General features: G+C 44.5%; 1 pseudogene; it reads right to left on the bottom strand.

Annotated features, from left to right (window-relative positions):
- Positions 1 to 6264: 6264 nt before the first annotated feature.
- LOC122703315 lies at positions 6265 to 8262 on the bottom strand (annotated as a pseudogene).
- Positions 8263 to 19898: the final 11636 nt, after the last annotated feature.

Here is a 19898-nt window from a genome sequence, read left to right as displayed (position 1 = left end):
GAGGTCTAAGACCATCAGGGTGGGTTTATGTTTTGTTGTTTGTTTTGTTTTTTGTTTTTTGTTTTTTTTGGTCACATAAATCTTAAAAACATAGCTACAGAGAAGGCTATGCAGCTACTTGGTGGCAAAACAATGATGTGAGCCAAGTCAGTGCTCTGCTGACTAAGCCCCTTTGGAAGATGGCACAAGAGAAGAGGATCTGGGGTAATGATTCTCAACTTTACTGCATAATGGAATCACCTGGGAAGTTTTTAAAACCTGAGGCCCAGAGTGTATCCCTAAACAATTAATCCAGAATATTTGAGTGTACAAGCCAGACATCCATATTTTTTAAATCCCCAGTTGATTACATTGGGCAGCAAAGTTAGAGCCACTGCCAAAGGGTTCTCCTACTTTATAAAGACTTATGTTTACCCAGATGTCTTAGTAAACACGTCAGGGAAGAAAATAGGCTTACCATTCTCATAAGTTTGGAAATCACTGCATACTACATTCTCCTAATGGAAAATCTTATGGCATATCAGCATGTTAATGGATCTATATGGTCCAGTTACTAAGAAACCTTGTCAACTTCCTTTAACCCACTATTTCCCGAAAGTATTTGACCACAGAACTTTTTCACTGAAAGCAGATTAACACCCTGCAGAACTAGAGTTCCTAGGGAAAGGATATCCTTAGGCAGGGCATCTCTTGAAAAGCTCAGCAATTGATCAGATGCCAAATAGCAGAGCAGTAATCATTCCAAGAAAGGCATCTCTTGATGACTCATCTCAGAATATGGCTTCTTTAAGTCTCAGTCAGACTGGCTGCCCCTGAAGCAATCACTCCTACTGGGAAAGGAATTTGGAGGGCAACAGGAGAGTCACGTCCTTCTAGATGGATGTCTCAAGAGCTATGGAAGAGGAAACCTTTCTTAAAGAAAGACTATTCCTTCAGTTATTAGGTGTGTCCAACTGCTGAGCCTCTGCGGGTTTTCGTGAAAGCAGGACACATCATCAGCTTGTTACCATGTCCACACTCACTCTGCTCACTGCACAAGGGGCCAGTGAATCCGAGGGATAAGGTGTTGAGGCAAGGAATCCCATCTTATTTAGAAAACTGCTGATTGTGAAGATGGCAGACTAATGTCTCAAAATAACCATCTTTTCGGGGTCCAGATGCCAGGTTCTTTTATGGATCAGAGGTGGGGGGAGATGAAGAAACAAAGTGAAAAGGGTCATTTAATCTTGCATGTATCTCCTAAAATGGCAAGCCTTGGGAAAGGGAATGTGTTAATGTCTTCCTTCCTGCCATCTACAGGTGGATAGGGTTCTGAACAAAAGCACTTTAGCTTAATGGTCAGGCAGAGGGACAGGATTCTCTGAGCCAGGCCATTATATGTGATTATAATAACGGAAGTGGCCAAAGAAACAGATCTAGCCCGAAAGAGTCAATTTTGACTCCTCCCTGTTTCAAGCTCTTCCACTGGGATCCGTCTCTACAATCTTCCCCCATCCATACTTGGGTGGATCTCAGGCTAGATCAAGGCTGAGGATAGCCTACATGCATGTGAGCTCAGTTGTGTCTGCCTCTTTGTGACCCCATTGTCTGTAGCCCACCAGACTCCTCCGTCCATGAGATTTTCCAGGCACGAATACTGGAGTGGGTTGCCATTCCTCCTCCGGGGGATCTTCCTGACCCAGGGATGGGACCCCTGTCTCACCTCTTCTGCATTGGTAGGCAGAATCTTTTACCACTAAGCCAACCAGGAAGACAGAGGATAGCCTAGCCCCCATAAGTTTGCTTTGGAAAAACTCATCTTGCTGTAACAGCTTATCTTGGTATCTCTGCCCTCACTTTACATATTCTGGAACTGCAGAATTTTTATACTCTTTTATAAGATGGCTATGTAAAGTATAGAAAGTTTGTCTCAGGCTATTACATCTTCCTTAGTCTTGGCACCCATTTCCATATCTCTCAGTTACCCGGTTCTCAGGGACTCACTTCCCATCCTAATTCATGCTCAGAGACATCTCTGAGATTGTCCTCTTCTGAAGAAAGTGGCTGACAATGCATAATGTGGGTTCTCTGAAGGGTAAAAATCATTTACACTTGAACAGAATTAAAGCCTGGCTATATAGAATGTCAGATCATAAAGGGACTCAAAATGCTCTCATTCCAACCTCTCCTCAATTTTGCAGAAGAAGAAATTGAGGTCCAGAATGGGAATTCTCTTATGGAAGAACACACAGTTGATTAGCAGCAGTCACCAGTCAGCATTCTTTCTATTATATCCTACAATCTCCAGAAAAGTTTGCCAACTTAAAAAAATATTCACAACCTAAAAGATGAGTTATGTTTTATTCAGTGGGAATTTTAGTACTTCAAGCCCAGGAGACAGCAACTCATATAAGCCTGAAAGAACTGCTCCTAGGAGGCAAGGTGGGGAACCAGGTTATATAGAAGTTTTGCAACAAAGGGTAGGTACTAAAAACATCAAAAGATTATCATGAATTAAAGAAAACCAGATAGGCCAAGTTAAGGAATTTAGCACTTCTTTATATATGAAAAGATGCAAGAGTCTGGGCTCACAGAAGTCATTCCTTTGATGTGCACCTCAGCTATCTGGGGCCAGTATCCTGTATTTTCACATACTGAGCTTCCACGGGGCTCACCATAGGGAGTGACAGCAGTCTGATGGCCGCTAGTGGAAGGTATTCTTTTCCTTCCTTAGTTTCCTCAGGGCTCACAGGCTCACACTGGAGGGCTGCAATCACTAGGAGACTGTGACATCATTTGTTTACTGATATGGCAAGAAATAGTCCATTTCTCAAAGCTAAGCAGGCTAATTTCAAGCAAAGGAATCAGAAACTAAGAAAGGGGATTTAAGAGGGAATCCAACCACATCTTGGCACCTTGAAAATCATGCAATATTGCTCAGGTCTGCTGCAGCCAATGTAGGTAGTACCTGCTATCTTGTACTGTCCCTGGAAAGGTGGTGGCTTTTCTTCTCCCATCTCTTCTACTAAGCAGTGTGGTCCCCAGGACTCCTCTTTCAGGTCTGGGGCAAAGGATGGTGGGATGCTCTCCTAAGTCACTAGAGATACCATAATACCAACAAGTCCCTTCTTTGACGGTTCCTGAAGGAGCTGGCTTATCATATGAAGTCTCCTTGGAGGAAATCATTTGTCGGGAGGCACCTGAGAAGGGTGATGGGAGAAGTCCTGTTACCAAGTCCAGACTCTCTCAGTTCACCTCATGACATGCCAGTAAGTCTATAGATGAGGTGTTGAGGCAAGAAATATGACTTTATTCAGAAAGCCGCCAGACTAAGAAGATGGCAGACTAATATCTCAAAACAGCCAACTTATCAAGGTCTGGAAGCCAAGAACAGGAAGAAAAAAAGGAGTTTGAATTCCAAGAATGGGGATCACAGGAAAAATGTATAAGACTAATAAGTAGGTGGTGCCTGTTCCTTCCTAGTGCTTTGGAATTGACTCAGGTACCTATAGTCAGACAAGTGAAGAGCAAGACCCAACAGATTCTGCAAGGCTTTGGATACAAGTGGAGCTACTGCAGAGCCCAGTGACCAGTGCAGACAAGGGTTCCCTCCTGCCCACCCAGGCATGGAACACGGCAATGCTCTGCCTCCCCGAGGTCAAAAGCTTTAAGAACAGAGAGAGTCAACATCTATGATACAGATTCTGCAGATACCATTATGGGCAGTAGAAAAGGAAGAAATCACCAAGTGGATTCCCGGGCAAATGATATGAGGAATGGGAGCTGTAAGAGGGGAAGAAGAAGAAAGAACAGGGCATATTTCCAGTGGTGACAGTAATTGACAAACATGTCATTGGGAGCACACAGAGATGGATGTGAGCATCTGGGAGACTACGACAGAAGTCTGAAGAGTACTAAGAGCAGGGTCCACTCTATTAACTGAACTATCAAGTCACTGCCTTAATTTAATTATTAAGAATAAACATAATCTGGGACTTCCTTGGTGGTCCAGTGGTTAAGATTCCATGCTTCTACTGCAGTGTGTAGGTTTGATCCCTGATTGGGGAACTAAGATCCAGCATACTGCACAATGCAGCCAGAAAAAGAAAAAGAAAAAAAAAAAACAAAAAATAAAACAAAGAACATAATCTGCATTTCTCAAATAATTAGTTGAATTTTGCATCTTTTCACATGCTCATTTGTATATCTTCTTTGAAAAAGTGACTATTGAGGTCTTCTGCCCTTTTTCATTGGGTTGTTTGGTTTTTTGACATGAAGTTATTTGAGCTGTTTGTATATTTTGGATATTAATCCCTTATCCATCATATTATTTGCAATTATTTTCCCCCATTCACTAGGTTATCTTTTCATTTCTGTCAATGGTATACTTTGCTGTGCCAACATTGTTAAGTTTAGTTGGGTCCCCTTTGTTTATTTTTGCTTTTATTTCTTTTGCTTTAGGAGACTGAGCCAAGAAAATACTGTTATGCTTTATGTCAGTGTTCTGCCTATGTTCTCTTCTTGGAATTTCATGGTTCCCATTCTTATATTTCATCTTTAAACAATTTTGAGCTTATTTCAACAATGAGCTATCACCTCATATCTGTCAGAATGGCTATCATAAAAAAAAAGTCTTACAAATAACAAACATTGCGTAGGATGTACACTATCAGTTGGAATGTAAAGTGGTGAGCCATTATGGAGAACACTATTATGAGTTTCCTTAAAAAGCTAAAAATAGAACTACTGTATGATCCAGGAGTTCCATTCCTGGGTATATATCCAGAAACACTGAAAATTCTGATTCAGAAAGACACATGCACCCCGGTCTTCATAGCAGCACCATTTATAATAGCCAAGACAGGGAAGCAACTCAAGTGCCCATCAACAGATGACTGAATTAAGAACATGTTCTATGGAAACTTCCTGGACAGTGGTTAGGACTCTGTGCTTCCACTGCAGGGCGCTTGGGTTCAATCCCTGCTTGGGGAACTAATATCCCATGAGCTGCACAGCACATCCAAAAAAATGTGCTCTCTCTATGTATATAAATGAATATTACTCAGCCATGAAAAAGGAAATACTGCATTTGCGGTAACATGGATAGACCTATTATGCTTAACAAGTCAGAGAAAGACAAATACTATGTGATATCACTTATATGTGGAATCTACAAAGTAATACAAATTAATGTACATGTAAAACAGAACAATCTATGGCTACCAAAGGGGAGTGGGAAATGGGGAGGGACAAATTAGGAGTATGGGATTATCAGATTCAATAATACACCTATTTACTAGGTGTAAAATAGATAAGCAGAGGCTATATACTGTATAGTACAGGGAATTATAGCCATTTCTTGTAATAAACTGTATTGGAGTAAAATCTACAAAAATACTGAATCACTATGCTGTACAACTGATGCTAACAATATTTTTAACCAACTTGGACTGTGAAGAAAGCTGAGCTCTGAAAAATTGATGCTTTTGAACTGTGGTGTTGAAGAAGACTCTTGAGAGTCCCTTGGACTGCAAGGAGATCCAATCAGTCCATCCTAAATGATATCAGTCCTGGGTATTCATTGGAAGGACTGATGCTGAAGCTGAAACTCCAGTACTTTGGCCACCTCATGTGAAGAGTTGACTCATTGGAAAAGACCTGATGCTGGAAGGGATTGGGGGCAGGAGGAGAAGGGGACGACAGAGGATGAGATGGCTGGATGGCATCACCAACACGATGGGCATGAATCTGAGTAAACTCCGGAAGTTGGTGATGGACAGGGGGGGCTGGAATGCTGTGATTCATGGGGTCACAAAGAGTCGGACACAACTGAGCGACTGAACTGAACTGAACTGATAGTTCAATTTTAAGACATTTTTATATAAACATAAGCTACATGTTGAATCCTAACTGATGACATCATTCTTGCCTATATAGGATAGAAGATTATCAATACTGATGTCTCTCACTCACTTTGAAATGCGTCAAAAGAATAAGGTGGATTAATGGATGGACTGATGGATGGATAAACGAACAGATTACACGGGCTTTAATTTCAGATTTTTTTTTGTCACTGTCCTGGGAGTTAGAGCTGTCACTCCAATCTCTTCCTATGTGCCTCTTCCTTTCCTTCTTTTCTTTTCCTGGAACTAAAAGTTCTGGTTCTTTTTTATGCCTTATACCATGACATACTCATTTAAATATCGAGCATGCTATAAATAAATGAGTTCCCAGAATGCTGGCACTGCGCAGAAAACGATTCTCAGGAATTTCCAAGTTGGATGGTTAGGACACCCTGACTCTGTTGAGAATTTTCCTCAGGGCCTCCAGCACGTCCTCGTTCCTCAGGCTGTAGATAAGAGGGTTCAACATGGGGATCACCGTTGTGTAACACGCAGCCACCACCCGGCCCTCCTCCAAGGACCGGCCGGAGTGATCTCTCAGACACGTGAAGGTGAGGGTCCCAAAGAAGAGCGACACCAACGTGAGGTGGGAGGCTCAGGAGGAGAAGGTCTTGGCGCAGCCTCCCACGGAGGGAATCCTCAAAACGGCCATGACGGTAAGCAGGCGGGACACCAGAGTCCCCGCCAGGCAGGCAGGGAGGACGAAAACGGCAAACACAATGACTACCGCCGCCTGGGCAGAGCTGTCCCCACACGTCCTCTCTAAGAGAGGTGGGAGCTCCCAGAAAACCAAGGCGATCTCACTGGGTCCACAAAGGGAGAGCGTGAAGGCCGAGCCGGTCCTCAGCAAGGCGCTGCGGGCGGCCGCCACGCGGGCCTCCCTCACGGCCGCGCCCGGGCCTTCCGCGTCATGGCGGAGACGCCGAGCGGGCGGCGCACGGCCAGGCCGTGAGGTGAGGCCCGGCAAGGGGAGGTCCACGGAGCCCGGGAAGGTGAAGCGGAAGAGCCGGGCGGCGGCGCGCGGGAGGGCGCGGCCCCGCGCTCCAGCAGGGCGGCCGTCGTCTGCCGCACGGTGACCGACGAGCAGCAGCCGGCCGGGAGCGAGCGGTGACTCAGCGGGGAGTACATGGGGCTCTGGAGCCGAGGAGCCACGCGGGCCAGGGTGATGAGGCCCACGGTCCCCGTCAGGGCGACCAGATGGCCGAAGAGGAGCAGGCGGAAGAGAGGCAGGGCCCCTTCAGGACGGGCAGTGAGGGCGGCGAGGAGGACCTCCGTCACAAAGGTGAGCTTCTTCCCTGCCGTGAAGCCAGGGGTACCCGAGAAGGCGAGGGTGAGAAGCAAGTCATGCAGCCTCGCATGGGATTTCAGCCCCTTCCTGGTTTACCGTGCAGAGCATGTGCTGTGGGCAAAATCCAGGTGCTACGTGGGGGCTTCGGAGAGGACTGGTCTGAACTCCTACATCCGAGGGGGTTCTGTGACATGGCGTCATCTTGGTATGTCAAGAAAACCAGTACCGGTGAACCTTTTCAGAAAAGCAGCGCTTGTTCCGCCACCTTTATTCCCTGCTAGCTGTGTGAACCCCTGCATGCCAGACAACCGCTCAACCAGAAGTTCCCTCTCTCTCCAACAGGGGTTGATGCTGGGGCCCTGCCTCCCACCGAAATATCTATCTCAGGACTCCTTCCCTTTTTTTTCCTCTATGACCATAGCTCCTCTCTGATTTCAAACCCTCTTCATTTCTTGCCAGGATCAAAACAAGAGCCTTGTAACTAACAGCTGCCCCTGCCCTCAGGCCTGCTTCTTGCCAATTCTTCCTCAGTGTAGCCAGAGTGACACTTCTAAGACTTTAATATGATCCCACTTCATTCCCCTGTTAAAAAATCCAGACGTGGAACTTCGCTGGTGGTTCAGTGGTTAAGAATCCACTGGCCGATGCAGGAGACATGAGTTCAGTCCCTGGTCTGGGAAGATTCCGCCTGCCACGGAGCAACGGAGCCCATGAACCACAATTACTGAGCCCGCACTCTGGCACAAGAGGAACCACCGCGGTGAGAGACCCGACGCCTGGAGAGCACTGCCCGGCTCGCCACAGTGAGAGGAAGCCCGCGCGTGGCAACAAAGACTCAGTGCAGCCAATAATTGATTTAAGAACTCCAGGCTTGGCGCCCCGTCAGGGACAGGATGTTGTTAGACTCCTGCGTGTGTCGGGGAAAGCCCTCCATGAGGTCCCCTACTTACTCCCGAGTGCCTCTTTCTCACGTCTCACTCCTCGCACCCGCAGCCACGGCCCACCCTCACCTTTTTCTCCAGCCACCTGCTTTACCTGCGGCTTCTCTAATCCCCCACCTTCACTCACACCTCTGCGCTTTCCACAGGCCATCACTTCTGCTGCAACATCTTAACTTCCCCATCCTCAGGGTCCTGCCCAACTCTCACACCACCTTCAGACCCCAGCTCAGAGCCTACTTCCCGCAGGAAGTCTCCTTGAGACTGTCTTCCCTGGTCAGCGTATGTGCCCCGGAGCTCAGCACACAGTAAACCTCCACATGCAAAGTTATCAGTGAGATATAAAGCACACTGCAGGGAGAAAGACGTTGTGCAGATCTTCAAGTGATTATTTTTATGAAAATATTTAAAAATAAAAGCTAAAGTCTTAAGAACCCACTAAAATTGACAAATATTTGCAGAGATCATAAGCCATCCTTGGACTTAGCCTCCCAAGCTCAACATAACAGTGTGCTTACCTGCCAGAAAGCTGTTGTCTTAATTAGATCCTCTTAGCTTACCAAAGATAGATTTTTTTTGCTATTTTTTAATTTTTAATTGGAATATAATTGCTTTACAATGTTGTGTTACTTTCTGCTGTACAATAACATAAATAAGCTACATGTATCCATAAATCCCCTCCCTTTTGAGCCTACCTCCCCCTCCCTCTCCTCTGGGTCATATCAGAGGAGGTGGCAGGAATTGGGAGAGGAGCATCGGCATGTGTACACTACGATGTGTAAAATAGCTATCGAGCAGGAAGCTGCTGTAGGGCACAAAGATAGGTTTTAAAGGGACAGATATTTTCTTTAATAACAGAGTGCACATATATAGACACTATTCTAAGTGATTTATATATTGAGTCACTTATTCCCCACATTCAGTTTATGAGGCAGGAACTTTTATTATCCCCACTTCACAGATGAGGCAGCTGAGACAGAGTTTAAGTAACTCCATCTTGCCTCCAAGATTGCACAGCTAAAATGGAACTGCCATTAGAAACAAAACTGCACACAGAAGCACTATTTTTCTTAAAGCAGGATTTTACACGCATCACAAGTCGATTCCAGCAGCCCAAGAGGACCCAGGAAATGTCTGCCTTTACGCAGACAAGTATGAAAACCAGCTCTACAGTCTCTCTGTATCTGAAGGCTGATGGAGACTCTTGTGCTAATGGACAGAAATTCCTTTGGCAGAATTGCAGTGCAGGGGAGTAGAGAAGGTATTTGATCATCTTTAAAGCATTAGACTTTGGCAGCAAGGCCAGCGTTGCACTGACGTATTGGAGAGAATGATGAATCCAAGAAATCAGATCTGGTGCTCTGATCTGAGCATGAACCAAGGGGACCAGAACAGTTTTCTCACCTGAATTCCACTTCACCTTTTCCTTGCAGTCCTCATCTCTCTTTTTCACTATTTTTCCTTTGTCTCTAAAAAGTCATTTATCTTCCACTGCATGAGAATCTTAAGGGTCTGGGGAGAGACCACTGTGCTGGGGTGCAGAGGGTCTGGGTGGATCTTATCCTCCCAAATCTGCTTAGTGATGACCCTGAGCAAATTAGCAAATTACTTTCTCTCTCCAGGCCTCAGTGTCCTTCCCTCTCCTCCTACACTCTACACACACACACACAGAGTGAATCAACTTGGGGACAGTAATGTCATAGCTGCCTGAAGGGTGGTCCCTGCATGTATCACCCTCCAGTTCCTTGCCAGTTCTGGTCATCAAGCACTTTCTTCTCTCTCTTCCCTGAATCTTTCTGTTTCCATGATTGGCTAACCCTGGTTCATTATATATGCCTCATTCCAGTTTTTGTTCAGTTCCAGGCTTGGAGAGGAAAGATTGGAGAAAAGCCTCTTTGTTGGGTTCCCACCTCCAGTGCAAATCAATCTCTCTTGGTTAAGACACCGATAGCCTCTGGAAGTCTGAGTCCCCAGTCAACAGCTGCTGTGGTCTCTAAGGAAAGGCAGTTATTTCTCACGTAGATTCATGGCAAGGCTCCTGGTCCCAGTCCCAGCTCGCAAAGCCCTTCAACACACCCACTCAGTTGAGTCTGAAAAGCCCGAATCTCAGTTCTACACGGTCCCTGGAGAAGTGAGATGTCTCTGGCTTTAGCTTCTCTAGTCAAAACAATGTCAGAAACTGTGCCCTCATCGGTGTGGCCACATCCTAGAAGGAATAAGGTGTTTTGTAAACACAAGGCTTTGATCACATTATTCAGAAGGACACCATGGGGACTCAACACAGTGACCTCACCAAGATATATCATGTCTTCTAAGTTGGCCCTGTCTGGAAGCCAGGGGTTTCCCTGTCTTCCCCTGACCCTTGCTCCCTTTTTTTCCTTTAAAAACAAATGAAATCACAGGGAAAACAAAAGCCTAGCGTGTTGCCCAGAGGAGAAACTGGCACATCCTTCTTGTTGGCATGGCCTTTGCCAACTCCGCATCTTTAACACTGCAGTGTTTCTTTAGCTCCAAATTCAGAGGCGTTTTGATTTAGTCACTGCATTTCAAGATGTTTCAGTTCAGAAAAGGAAGTAAGGAAGACGGGAAGAACAGAATAATTACAGAATAATTGTTCTCTTGGACAATTATGAGAACCAAGAGAAAATGATACCACCTCTATCGTGGATTCATCACTGTGCTAAGCACCCTAAATGAAGAGCAGGCGATACATAATGAAACAAATCCCTCTCAACGAGAAAACACAACGGCTGTCTACAAGGACTAGGCAACCTGGTAGGTTACATAACTATTCAGCCTACGGGTAACAAGTACTAAGCTCCTAAGAGAGGCATAAATAAGGTGCCAAGGGGAGTCAGTGTAAGGCAAGGTTGCTCACAGTTGGGGTAGGTCACAGATGGCTTCCCAGTGGAGGTGGACTTCGGCAGGCAGTTTGGATGCAAGTGTTGGTGTGAGAATGATGGGCAAGACTCTTCAGGAAGGGGGACAATATGAGCAACTTCACAGGGTCCAGAAAGCCCAGGGACTTCTCCCGGGACAGGGAGCGGCCCCGTGGCAGTAGTACAGGATGGTATTAGGCGAGTCCGGGACTAGTGTGAGGAGTGAGGCACTCACCTCGGATGCCAAAGTTAAGGGGGCACCCAAACCTTTAGCAAACAAGATCGACAATCATAAAATATAGCTAAAAAATAAATTCCAATGCAAAAATCTATAATGAATAAAATATCAAAATTTTAAATAACGAGAACCGGTATTACTCACTTTCTTCTTTCTCAGTCTCGAATAGAGTTCAAATTAGCACTGGTGCTAGGATGTGTGCTTGAAAAGGGGGTGAGACCAACGGCTTCCAGGGCACAGGCTTAACAAGGGCCGTTTACTCCCCTAAGGATAGTCCATCATCTTTCTTCCCTGCCCTCCACTTAGGAAAAGAAAGCGTAGGGAAGTCGATCAGATCTAATGCTCACAGAGCAGCTCTAACAATTTCAAAGCGCTCCCTTCATCATCACAAGATCCCTGTGGGACTGAAAGAGTGAGAAAACTGCCCACTGTCGCTGATGAGGAAACATGGCAAAGAGAAGCCCACCGTCTTAGAGCTGCCCAGGGAGTGGGCCAGAAATCGAGTCTGCCCTGGGCTCACTAGCTGCTAACGGATTCTGCCTAAGCCACAGTCCCTTCTGCCCAAGACAACATATTTTTAGGACCACACACAAGACACATCCATGCCAAAGCTCGCTGGGTGAAGAGGTGAGTCCTCTGGGTCATGCTGTATTAACAAATTGCCTTAAAATCACAGTGATTTAACAGAATAAATTTATATTTACCCATGGAAAATCCAGTGTAGGTTGAGTCGTTCTCATCTGCCCTGCAGCTAAGCCATTTAGAACAGGCGGACATCAAAATTGCTAGTGCGGAGGAAGTCAGGGAAAGATCACCGAGGATGTCATTAAGGACCAGGTCTGGTCTGCCTCCCTCCCACCCACATCCCAGTGGCCAGAATCCGGTCACATGGCTTCAGTGTTCCTGCTTACATAATCTAGAAAATGTAGAGAAGCACACAGGTCTTTGTGCCAACAACTGCTTGGGCTAAAATCTCTGCCACGCCCCTGACCCTTTGTGCATCCTTTGTGCAGCGTAAGGTCCAGAGCTCCCCCCAGAATTTCCAAGGACGAGCAAGGGCTCACGGTTGCATTCGTGAGGCTCTGCTTTCCTGCTTCCGCTCAAGTGTTATTTACACTCTCGCCCACTTCCCGTTGCTTCGCACCCACATCACACCAGGGTACAGCATGGCCTGTTTTCTTCATCCTGCACTCTCTTAAACAAAATCAACATGGTGTGCTTGTTTGGGTAACGGATTTTTAATAAAATTTATTGCAAGAAACCTAGGTTCATAGTACTACACAGAAAAGGGAGAAAATTAGAATTAAATAATTGTTGTCATTGTGCTACAAATCCATCAGTCATGCCCATCGCAAGAAATTAGTCACCAGCTCCTCCCCACCCCCACCTGAAACCTGCCTGCTACTGTATGACCCATATCTTTCTCTACTGAGATCATCTTTTATTTATATCTGTCTTCTCCCAGTTCCCGCATCTTCCAAATCCCCATCCAATCCAATCCACCAAGAGAACACTCAAAATTCTTGGCATATTGTTATGCATGATAATCTAAATCTTTAATACCCAAATACTTTCCACTTAGACCATACATTACAGGTTCTTAAATTCCATAATCCAGATGCCCTTTAAGATGTTTTCCTCAACAAAGGGAAATATCTCTCCTAAATAGAAAAAAATTAGGTCAAATTCCAGCTAGCATTTAATTTTTTTTTTTTTTTTACTTTTAACATACCAAAAAATGATTTAGTGCTCAAAGATGCCCTGGAAACTGGGTTAAATGACGTAAACTGTCATTACTAAATAATTTCTCGGACACTTTAGTGTGATAATATGCTTTATAAATCTCCAAAATGAAGCATGTTTTGTGCAGCAATTCTCAAAAGTATATGACAATAGAATGTTTACTAAGCTACGCACAAATTCAGTGACACACAGGAATAAGAATTTATTCTCACACTCGTGGGCTTCCCAGGTGGTGCAGTGGTAAAGAATCCATCCGCCAATTCAGGAGACCTGGGTTCCCTCCCTGGGGCGGCAAGATCCCCTGGAGGAGGAAATGACAATTCCCTCCAGTATTCTCGTCTGGAGAATCCCATGTACAGAGGAGCCTGGTAGGCTACAGTCCATGCTGTGGCAAAGAGTCAGACATGACTGAGCCACTAACACTTTTTTTTTTTTAATTTTTTTATTAGTTGGAGGCTAATTACTTCACAACATTTCAGTGGGTTTTGTCATACATTGATACGAATCAGCCATAGAGTTACACGTATTCCCCAATCCCGATCCCCCCCTCCCACCTCCCTCTCCACCCGATTCCTCTGGGTCTTCCCAGTGCACCAGGCCCGAGCACTTGTCTCATGCATCCCACCTGGGCTGGTGATCTGTTTCACTATAGATAATATACATGCTGTTCTTTCGAAACATCCCACCCTCACATTCTCCCACAGAGTTCAAAAGTCTGTTCCGTACTTCTGTGTCTCTTTTTCTGTTTTGCATATAGGGTTATCATTACCATCTTTCTAAATTCCATATATATGTGTTAGTATGCTGTAATGTTCTTTATCTTTCTGGCTTACTTCACTCTGTATAATGGGCTCCAGTTTCATCCATCTCATTAGAACTGATTCAAATGAATTCTTTTTAACAGCTGAGTAATATTCCATGGTGTATATGTACCACAGCTTCCTTATCCATTCATCTGCTGATGGGCATCTAGGTTGCTTCCATGTCCTGGCTATTGTAAACAGTGCTGCGATGAACATTGGGGCGCACGTGTCTCTTTCAGATCTGGTTTCCTTGGTGTGTATGCCCAGAAGTGGGGTTGCTGGGTCATATGGCAGTTCTATTTCCAGCTTTTTAAGAAATCTCCACACTGTTTTCCATAGCGGCTGTACTAGTTTGCATTCCCACCAACAGTGTAAGAGGGTTCCCTTTTCTCCACACCCTCTCCAGCATTTATTGCTTGTAGACTTTTGGATAGCAGCCATCCTGACTGGCGTGTAATGGTACCTCATTGTGGTTTTGATTTGCATTTCTCTAATAATGAGTGATGTTGAGCATCTTTTCATGTGTTTGTTAGCCATCTGTATGTCTTCTTTGGAGAAATGTCTGTTTAGTTCTTTGGCCCATTTTTTGATTGGGTCATTTATTTTTCTGGAATTGAGCTTCAGGAGTTGCTTGTATATTTTTGAGATTAATCCTTTGTCTGTTTCTTCATTTGCTATTATTTTCTCCCAATCTGAGGGCTGTCTTTTCACCTTGCTTATAGTTTCCTTTGTAGTGCAAAAGCTTTTAAGTTTCATTAGGTCCCATTTGTTTAGTTTTGCTTTTATTTCCAATATTCTGGGAGGTGGGTCATAGAGGATCTTGCTGTGATTTATGTCGGAGAGTGTTTTGCCTATGTTCTCCTCTAGGAGTTTTATAGTTTCTGGTCTTACAATTAGATCTTTAATCCATTTTGAGTTTATTTTTGTGTATGGTGTTAGAAAGTGTTCTAGTTTCATTCTTTTACAAGTGGTTGACCAGTTTCCCCAGCACCACTTGTTAAAGAGGTTGTGTTTTTTCCATTGTATATCCTTGCCTCCTTTGTCAAAGATAAGGTGTCCATAGGTTCGTGGATTTATCTCTGGGCTTTCTATTCTGTTCCATTGATCTATATTTCTGTCTTTGTGCCAGTACCATACTGTCTTGATGACTGTGGCTTTGTAGTAGAGTCTGAAGTCAGGCAGGTTGATTCCTCCAGTTCCATTCTTCTTTTCAAGATTGCTTTGGCTATTCGAGGTTTTTTTTTAAAGAATGTAGAATCCACCAATAATAACTGATGCCACGGAACAGCCCACATCCCTGAGGGGCCACGAAGGACCAGGCATCAGGCCAAGCACTTTACATGTAACTTCTCACTTAAAAATAAAATTACAAGTTGCTCAGACAAAATGCAACATTCCTAATCACATAAGGAAATACCCTCATAGATGATAAAGCCATCTTTGGTTAGTAGTTCTCATAAATCCACGTGCAATTGTCATCTCCTCATCCCCCTATTCCGTTTTACTCTTCTGTAGCTCAATATTAATGTTACTGCTGATGTCAAGCTTCCCTGTTGCTGCCATTACTCAATTTAATTTCAAATCTTTATTGGCATTCCTCCCCCCATTAAAATATGGGATTTCATTGTTGGTATTCTGCCTCCGTCTTGCACTGCTTTCCCTGGAGGCAGGCTTCATGGGGAACTCCTTACCGGAAGATACCCGACCTCTGCGGGGCTGATTCCACGTCTCGTGTGGGGCAACCGCTGGCAAATGATAACCGGAGCCCAGACGGCTGGTGCAACAGAGGCGGGTTTTGATGAGCACTTTGCAGAACTGTGAAGATAATTAGTACATCTTGGCTTTATGAAGAGCTTTCCTCAGGGCCTCCTTCACTTCCTTGTTCCTCAGGCTGTAGAATCAGAAAATGCAGCCTGGGGCTCGTGGTTGTGTAGAATATGGTCACAGCCCTTTCCCCTTCTAGGGACTTGCCTATATCATTGCATACGGAGATTAAAGCTCAAGTCACAGAAACCAGCCCTACTGTAGTTACACGGGAGGCGAGGGTAGAGCAGGCCTTTGCCCGGCGACCTGATATGCAGACGTGGAGATGGACTTGCTGATGAACAGGTGAGTGACCAGGATCACAGTTAGTCTGGTCAGAATCATACAGAGAGCAATTCATATATGTAACAGAAATTACGCAGAGAGAAATCATATATATAGCAGCAGCTGCTAGGGGACGCTATCTCTCAGGACTGTGCCAATAACAATGGGAAGTCACAGAAAATAAAACCAGTTTATAAGGGCCATGGAGGGAGACAAAGAAGGTGAAATGCATAGACAGAATTGTATATGTCAAACCCTCTCAAATGTGCTGTCACCAACTTCTGCCAGACCTCTTGGGAGTCCTGATAGGGCATAAAGCGAGGGCCAACAGTGGCCACAAAATAATCACAAACACGTCTGACAATATAACTAGTATTTCCAAAGATGAGGGCCTAATTTCAGCCGAGTAATGCTTGGGGATTTTAAGCACTGGATTTTCACCACCACCATCAATTCCCGTAAAAACACCGAGTGAAGAGAAACCTCAGTTAGAGCTGGGAGACCAGCAGGGGGCGCTCTCGTGCCCTGTGATGAGAGCGGAGGCCGGCAGGAGGAAGGAAGCCTCCCCTCTCCTGGAATTGAATACAGTCATTCAAACTCATCGACCTCCTTTCTCTGATTCATATCAGCTAGTCATATGCTTGTCGGGAGGGCCAGGCTCAACACTGGATGAAACCTGCTAATAGGAAAAGCCCTGAAAAGTTTCTAGAATTGCAGCTGGGAGACCAGTCTACTAGCTTTTTATACCCAGAGATGGAACCCGGGTCTCCCGCACTGCAGGCAGATTGTTTATCATCTGAGCCGCTAGAGAAGCTCTTTTATACGAACAGGCGTAGGCAATGGCTAGGGGACTTTATCAAGCAGTTTCTGGGATTTTCCAAATGCTGTTGATTGCAACAAAATTCAGGCTTGCACGCACGAAAGCTCTAATGAACTTATTCATGGTTATTACAATTGACTTAAAAATTCTGATCTTCCTTCAGATGTTAATTCCACCGGAGCAGCTTTTAACTCCATGTTTATAAATGGGCTGAACCAAGATCTTTCTCTTCCACTAAAAAGGACCAGGATGGACCAAGAAATTATGTCCACTCCAGATTTAGTTAATCCGGCAAATGAGTCCGCTTGCACTCTAGATGAGTCATCTCAAAAGAAGATTGTTAAAATTCTTAATCTTCGACTCCAGTATATGAAGGCTCCTAAATGGAACCAAAACACCTCTAGTTTCTGCTATTGCCGAATCAGGACACGGCCAGGGAGGCGGGGGAGGGGGAGTGGAATGTCACAAATTTAAGGGCTTTGGCACCTTCAACCCTCTAAGCAGCCAGCCTTTCCAATGGTCTCCCAGTTTTCAATGACAAAATTCCAAGAACTACAGGCACTCTTCACATTTGCCTTGGAGAACACTTCTCCAGATTGGGGATGAATCTCTTCCAGTCCTAGTTGACACCAGAATCACACTCTCAGTGCTCAAGCCTGCTATTGTAAAGCAGCCCCCGCCTCAAATAGTGGAGATCTCTAATGAACCTCAGGAGGTTCCTGTCTCTGAATTTTTCCCTTTTTGTTTAAGCCCTTAGAGAGATACCTACCATTCTCCCCTTAGTTCCACTACCTCTATCCACTTATTAGGCCAAGACTTTTCAGAGAAGTATCATGCCAGAATTTCTTTCTCCCAAAGGGGAAAAATGATTCTAGACTCTGACAGTTATCATCAAAGTAACCAACCAGATGAAGTAAATGATGCTTTGACATTTTTATTTGTTCTGTTTCTGACAATATTAGCACTTCCTCTGCTCTAAACACTGAGCATTTATTCTTAAGTCAGTGACCACTTTTCTTAGGGGCAAAACCTCCAACTGCTGATGGCAAAATTCACAGGACATCTCCCATCAAAATTCAAATAGACCCCTCAGTATTTCCAGACTTAATCATTTAAAGAGGATGAGATGGTTAGATAGCATCACCAACTCAATGGACGTGAATTTGAGCAAAGTCTAGGAGATAGCGGAGAACAGAGGAGCCTGGTGTGCTGCAGTCCAAGGGGTCACAGAGTCGGACCTGTCTTAGCAACTGAACAAGAGCGGCAACAAGTAAAGAGGCCCTTCAAGGCGTAAATCCTGTAACAGAAGATTCCAAGTGTCAGGGCCTCATCAGCCCTTGTTCTAGTTTCTGTGACATCCCCATTTTAGGTGAGAAAGCCTAAGGACAGAGTTTGGAGGTTTGTCCGGGACCTTCAAGCAATAAACAACACTACTATCCCTGGACACCCTGCTTTCCTTATCTGCATGCATTATTAGCATTCATTCCCACTGAAAATAATTTTTTTTACTATAAGTGATTTCTGCAATGCCTTCTTTAGTATTCCAGTTCATGAAGCTAGAAAATACCTTTTTCCATTCACTTAAGGAGAGAAACAGTTCACCTGGACAGTCATGCCTCAGGATTGTACTGAGAGTCCTTATTTGTTCTAATCCTGAAGGCTGATCTGGATAATATAAAGTTCCCTAGAGGTTCTACTTTGTTGCAGTATGTGGATGAATTGCTTCTCTGCTCTCCTCACCAGGCCTCTGTAGAGCCCTATACCAAAGTCACAGATGTGGAGCTCTATACCAAGGTCACAGGAAAAAAATATCTGGAACTGAACCGAGCCCCATAGCCACTGTTGCTGTGAGCCTCTGGATCTAAATCTGACCATTCCCTGGCCCCATATTAGGTAAATACCCACCCTATTATCCACCCTGTAGCGTCCTAACCATCACCTATGCCACCCTTCCAGTAGGAATTTTCTCCATCTCCAGGTTGTAAAAATTAGCTACTAACCTGGGCTTCCCCATTCGCTTAGCCAGTAAAGAATCCACCTGCCATGCCAGAGACACAGGAGACCTGGGTTTGATCCCTGGGTCAGGAGGATCCCCTGGAGAAGGAAATGGGAGCCCACTCCAGTATTCCTGCCTAGAAAATCCCACAGACAGAGGAACCTGGTGGACTACTGTCCATGGGGTCGCAAAAGAGTCGGATACCACTGAGCACATCAATTCAGCCTGCGAAAGGGCTCGGCTCTCCCTTGAACCTGCCTGCAGTCCTAACAGCTTTTCCCCCTCTAATAAACTTCTTCCTTTCTTCATTCTGCCTCATGTTTGGAAATTCTTTTCCAACCTGCACACAGACCTTGATGACCTCCTCACAGGAAGACAGCATGCCCTTCATTTAATTTTATTTTTTTTTATGCCCTTCATTTTAAAGGGACAGAAGGTCACCGAAGAAAAATTGCCTTTTCCAGATACTTTATCTTCTAAAATTTTAATTGCAACCACATTTTTATTTATCCATTCACAGTTGTTAGACACTTGGATTATTCCTAGTCTGTCCCTATTGTGTCCAACAACTGTGAATGGATAAACAAAATGTGGTGGCAATTAAAATTTTTAAAGATAAAATATCTGAAAAGGTAAATTTGTAGTGACAGAAAGCAGATCGTGGTTGTCTGAGGTTAAGGGTGGGAGTAGAGATTGGCTGCAAATGGACATGAGGAAACATTTTGGAAGGATGGAAATGTTCTCAAACTGGTGTGTGGTGATGGTTATACAATTTTGCAAATTTACTAGAAATTATCAAAGTGTACATTTACAGTGAATGAATGTACAGTATGTAAGTTATCCCTTAATAAAGATTTTTTAATCAAAAAAGTTTTTTAAAACATTAAGTAAACTGGGGGGGAGGGGGAAGAAATGAAAAATTGCAGTTTGCCCAATCCAAGTTCAGTGTTTAGAGCATCTGATACCAGAATAAGGACTACATCTAGACCCAAATAGACTTCATGGTAACCCAAGTTTCCCAAAACCCAAAACTAAGCACTAACTATGAGCTTTTCTCAGCTGATCTGTTATTGCCAAAGCTGGACTCCAATTTCTCTTTCATGACCAAACGTCTCCTCCATGTGTTTATTCAATAAAAACATCCTTGACTCAATGTTATGGGAAGAACTGAATGATAGCCATTGATGAACCCACCTGCCCTTGAGCATCCCGATGATCAGATT

The sequence above is a fragment of the Cervus elaphus genome, chromosome 1, assembly GCF_910594005.1.
Source record: "Cervus elaphus chromosome 1, mCerEla1.1, whole genome shotgun sequence".
Taxonomy (NCBI): domain Eukaryota; kingdom Metazoa; phylum Chordata; class Mammalia; order Artiodactyla; family Cervidae; genus Cervus; species Cervus elaphus.
Note: the sequence above shows the minus strand (reverse complement) of the source record. Positions and strands in the feature narration are given on the sequence as shown.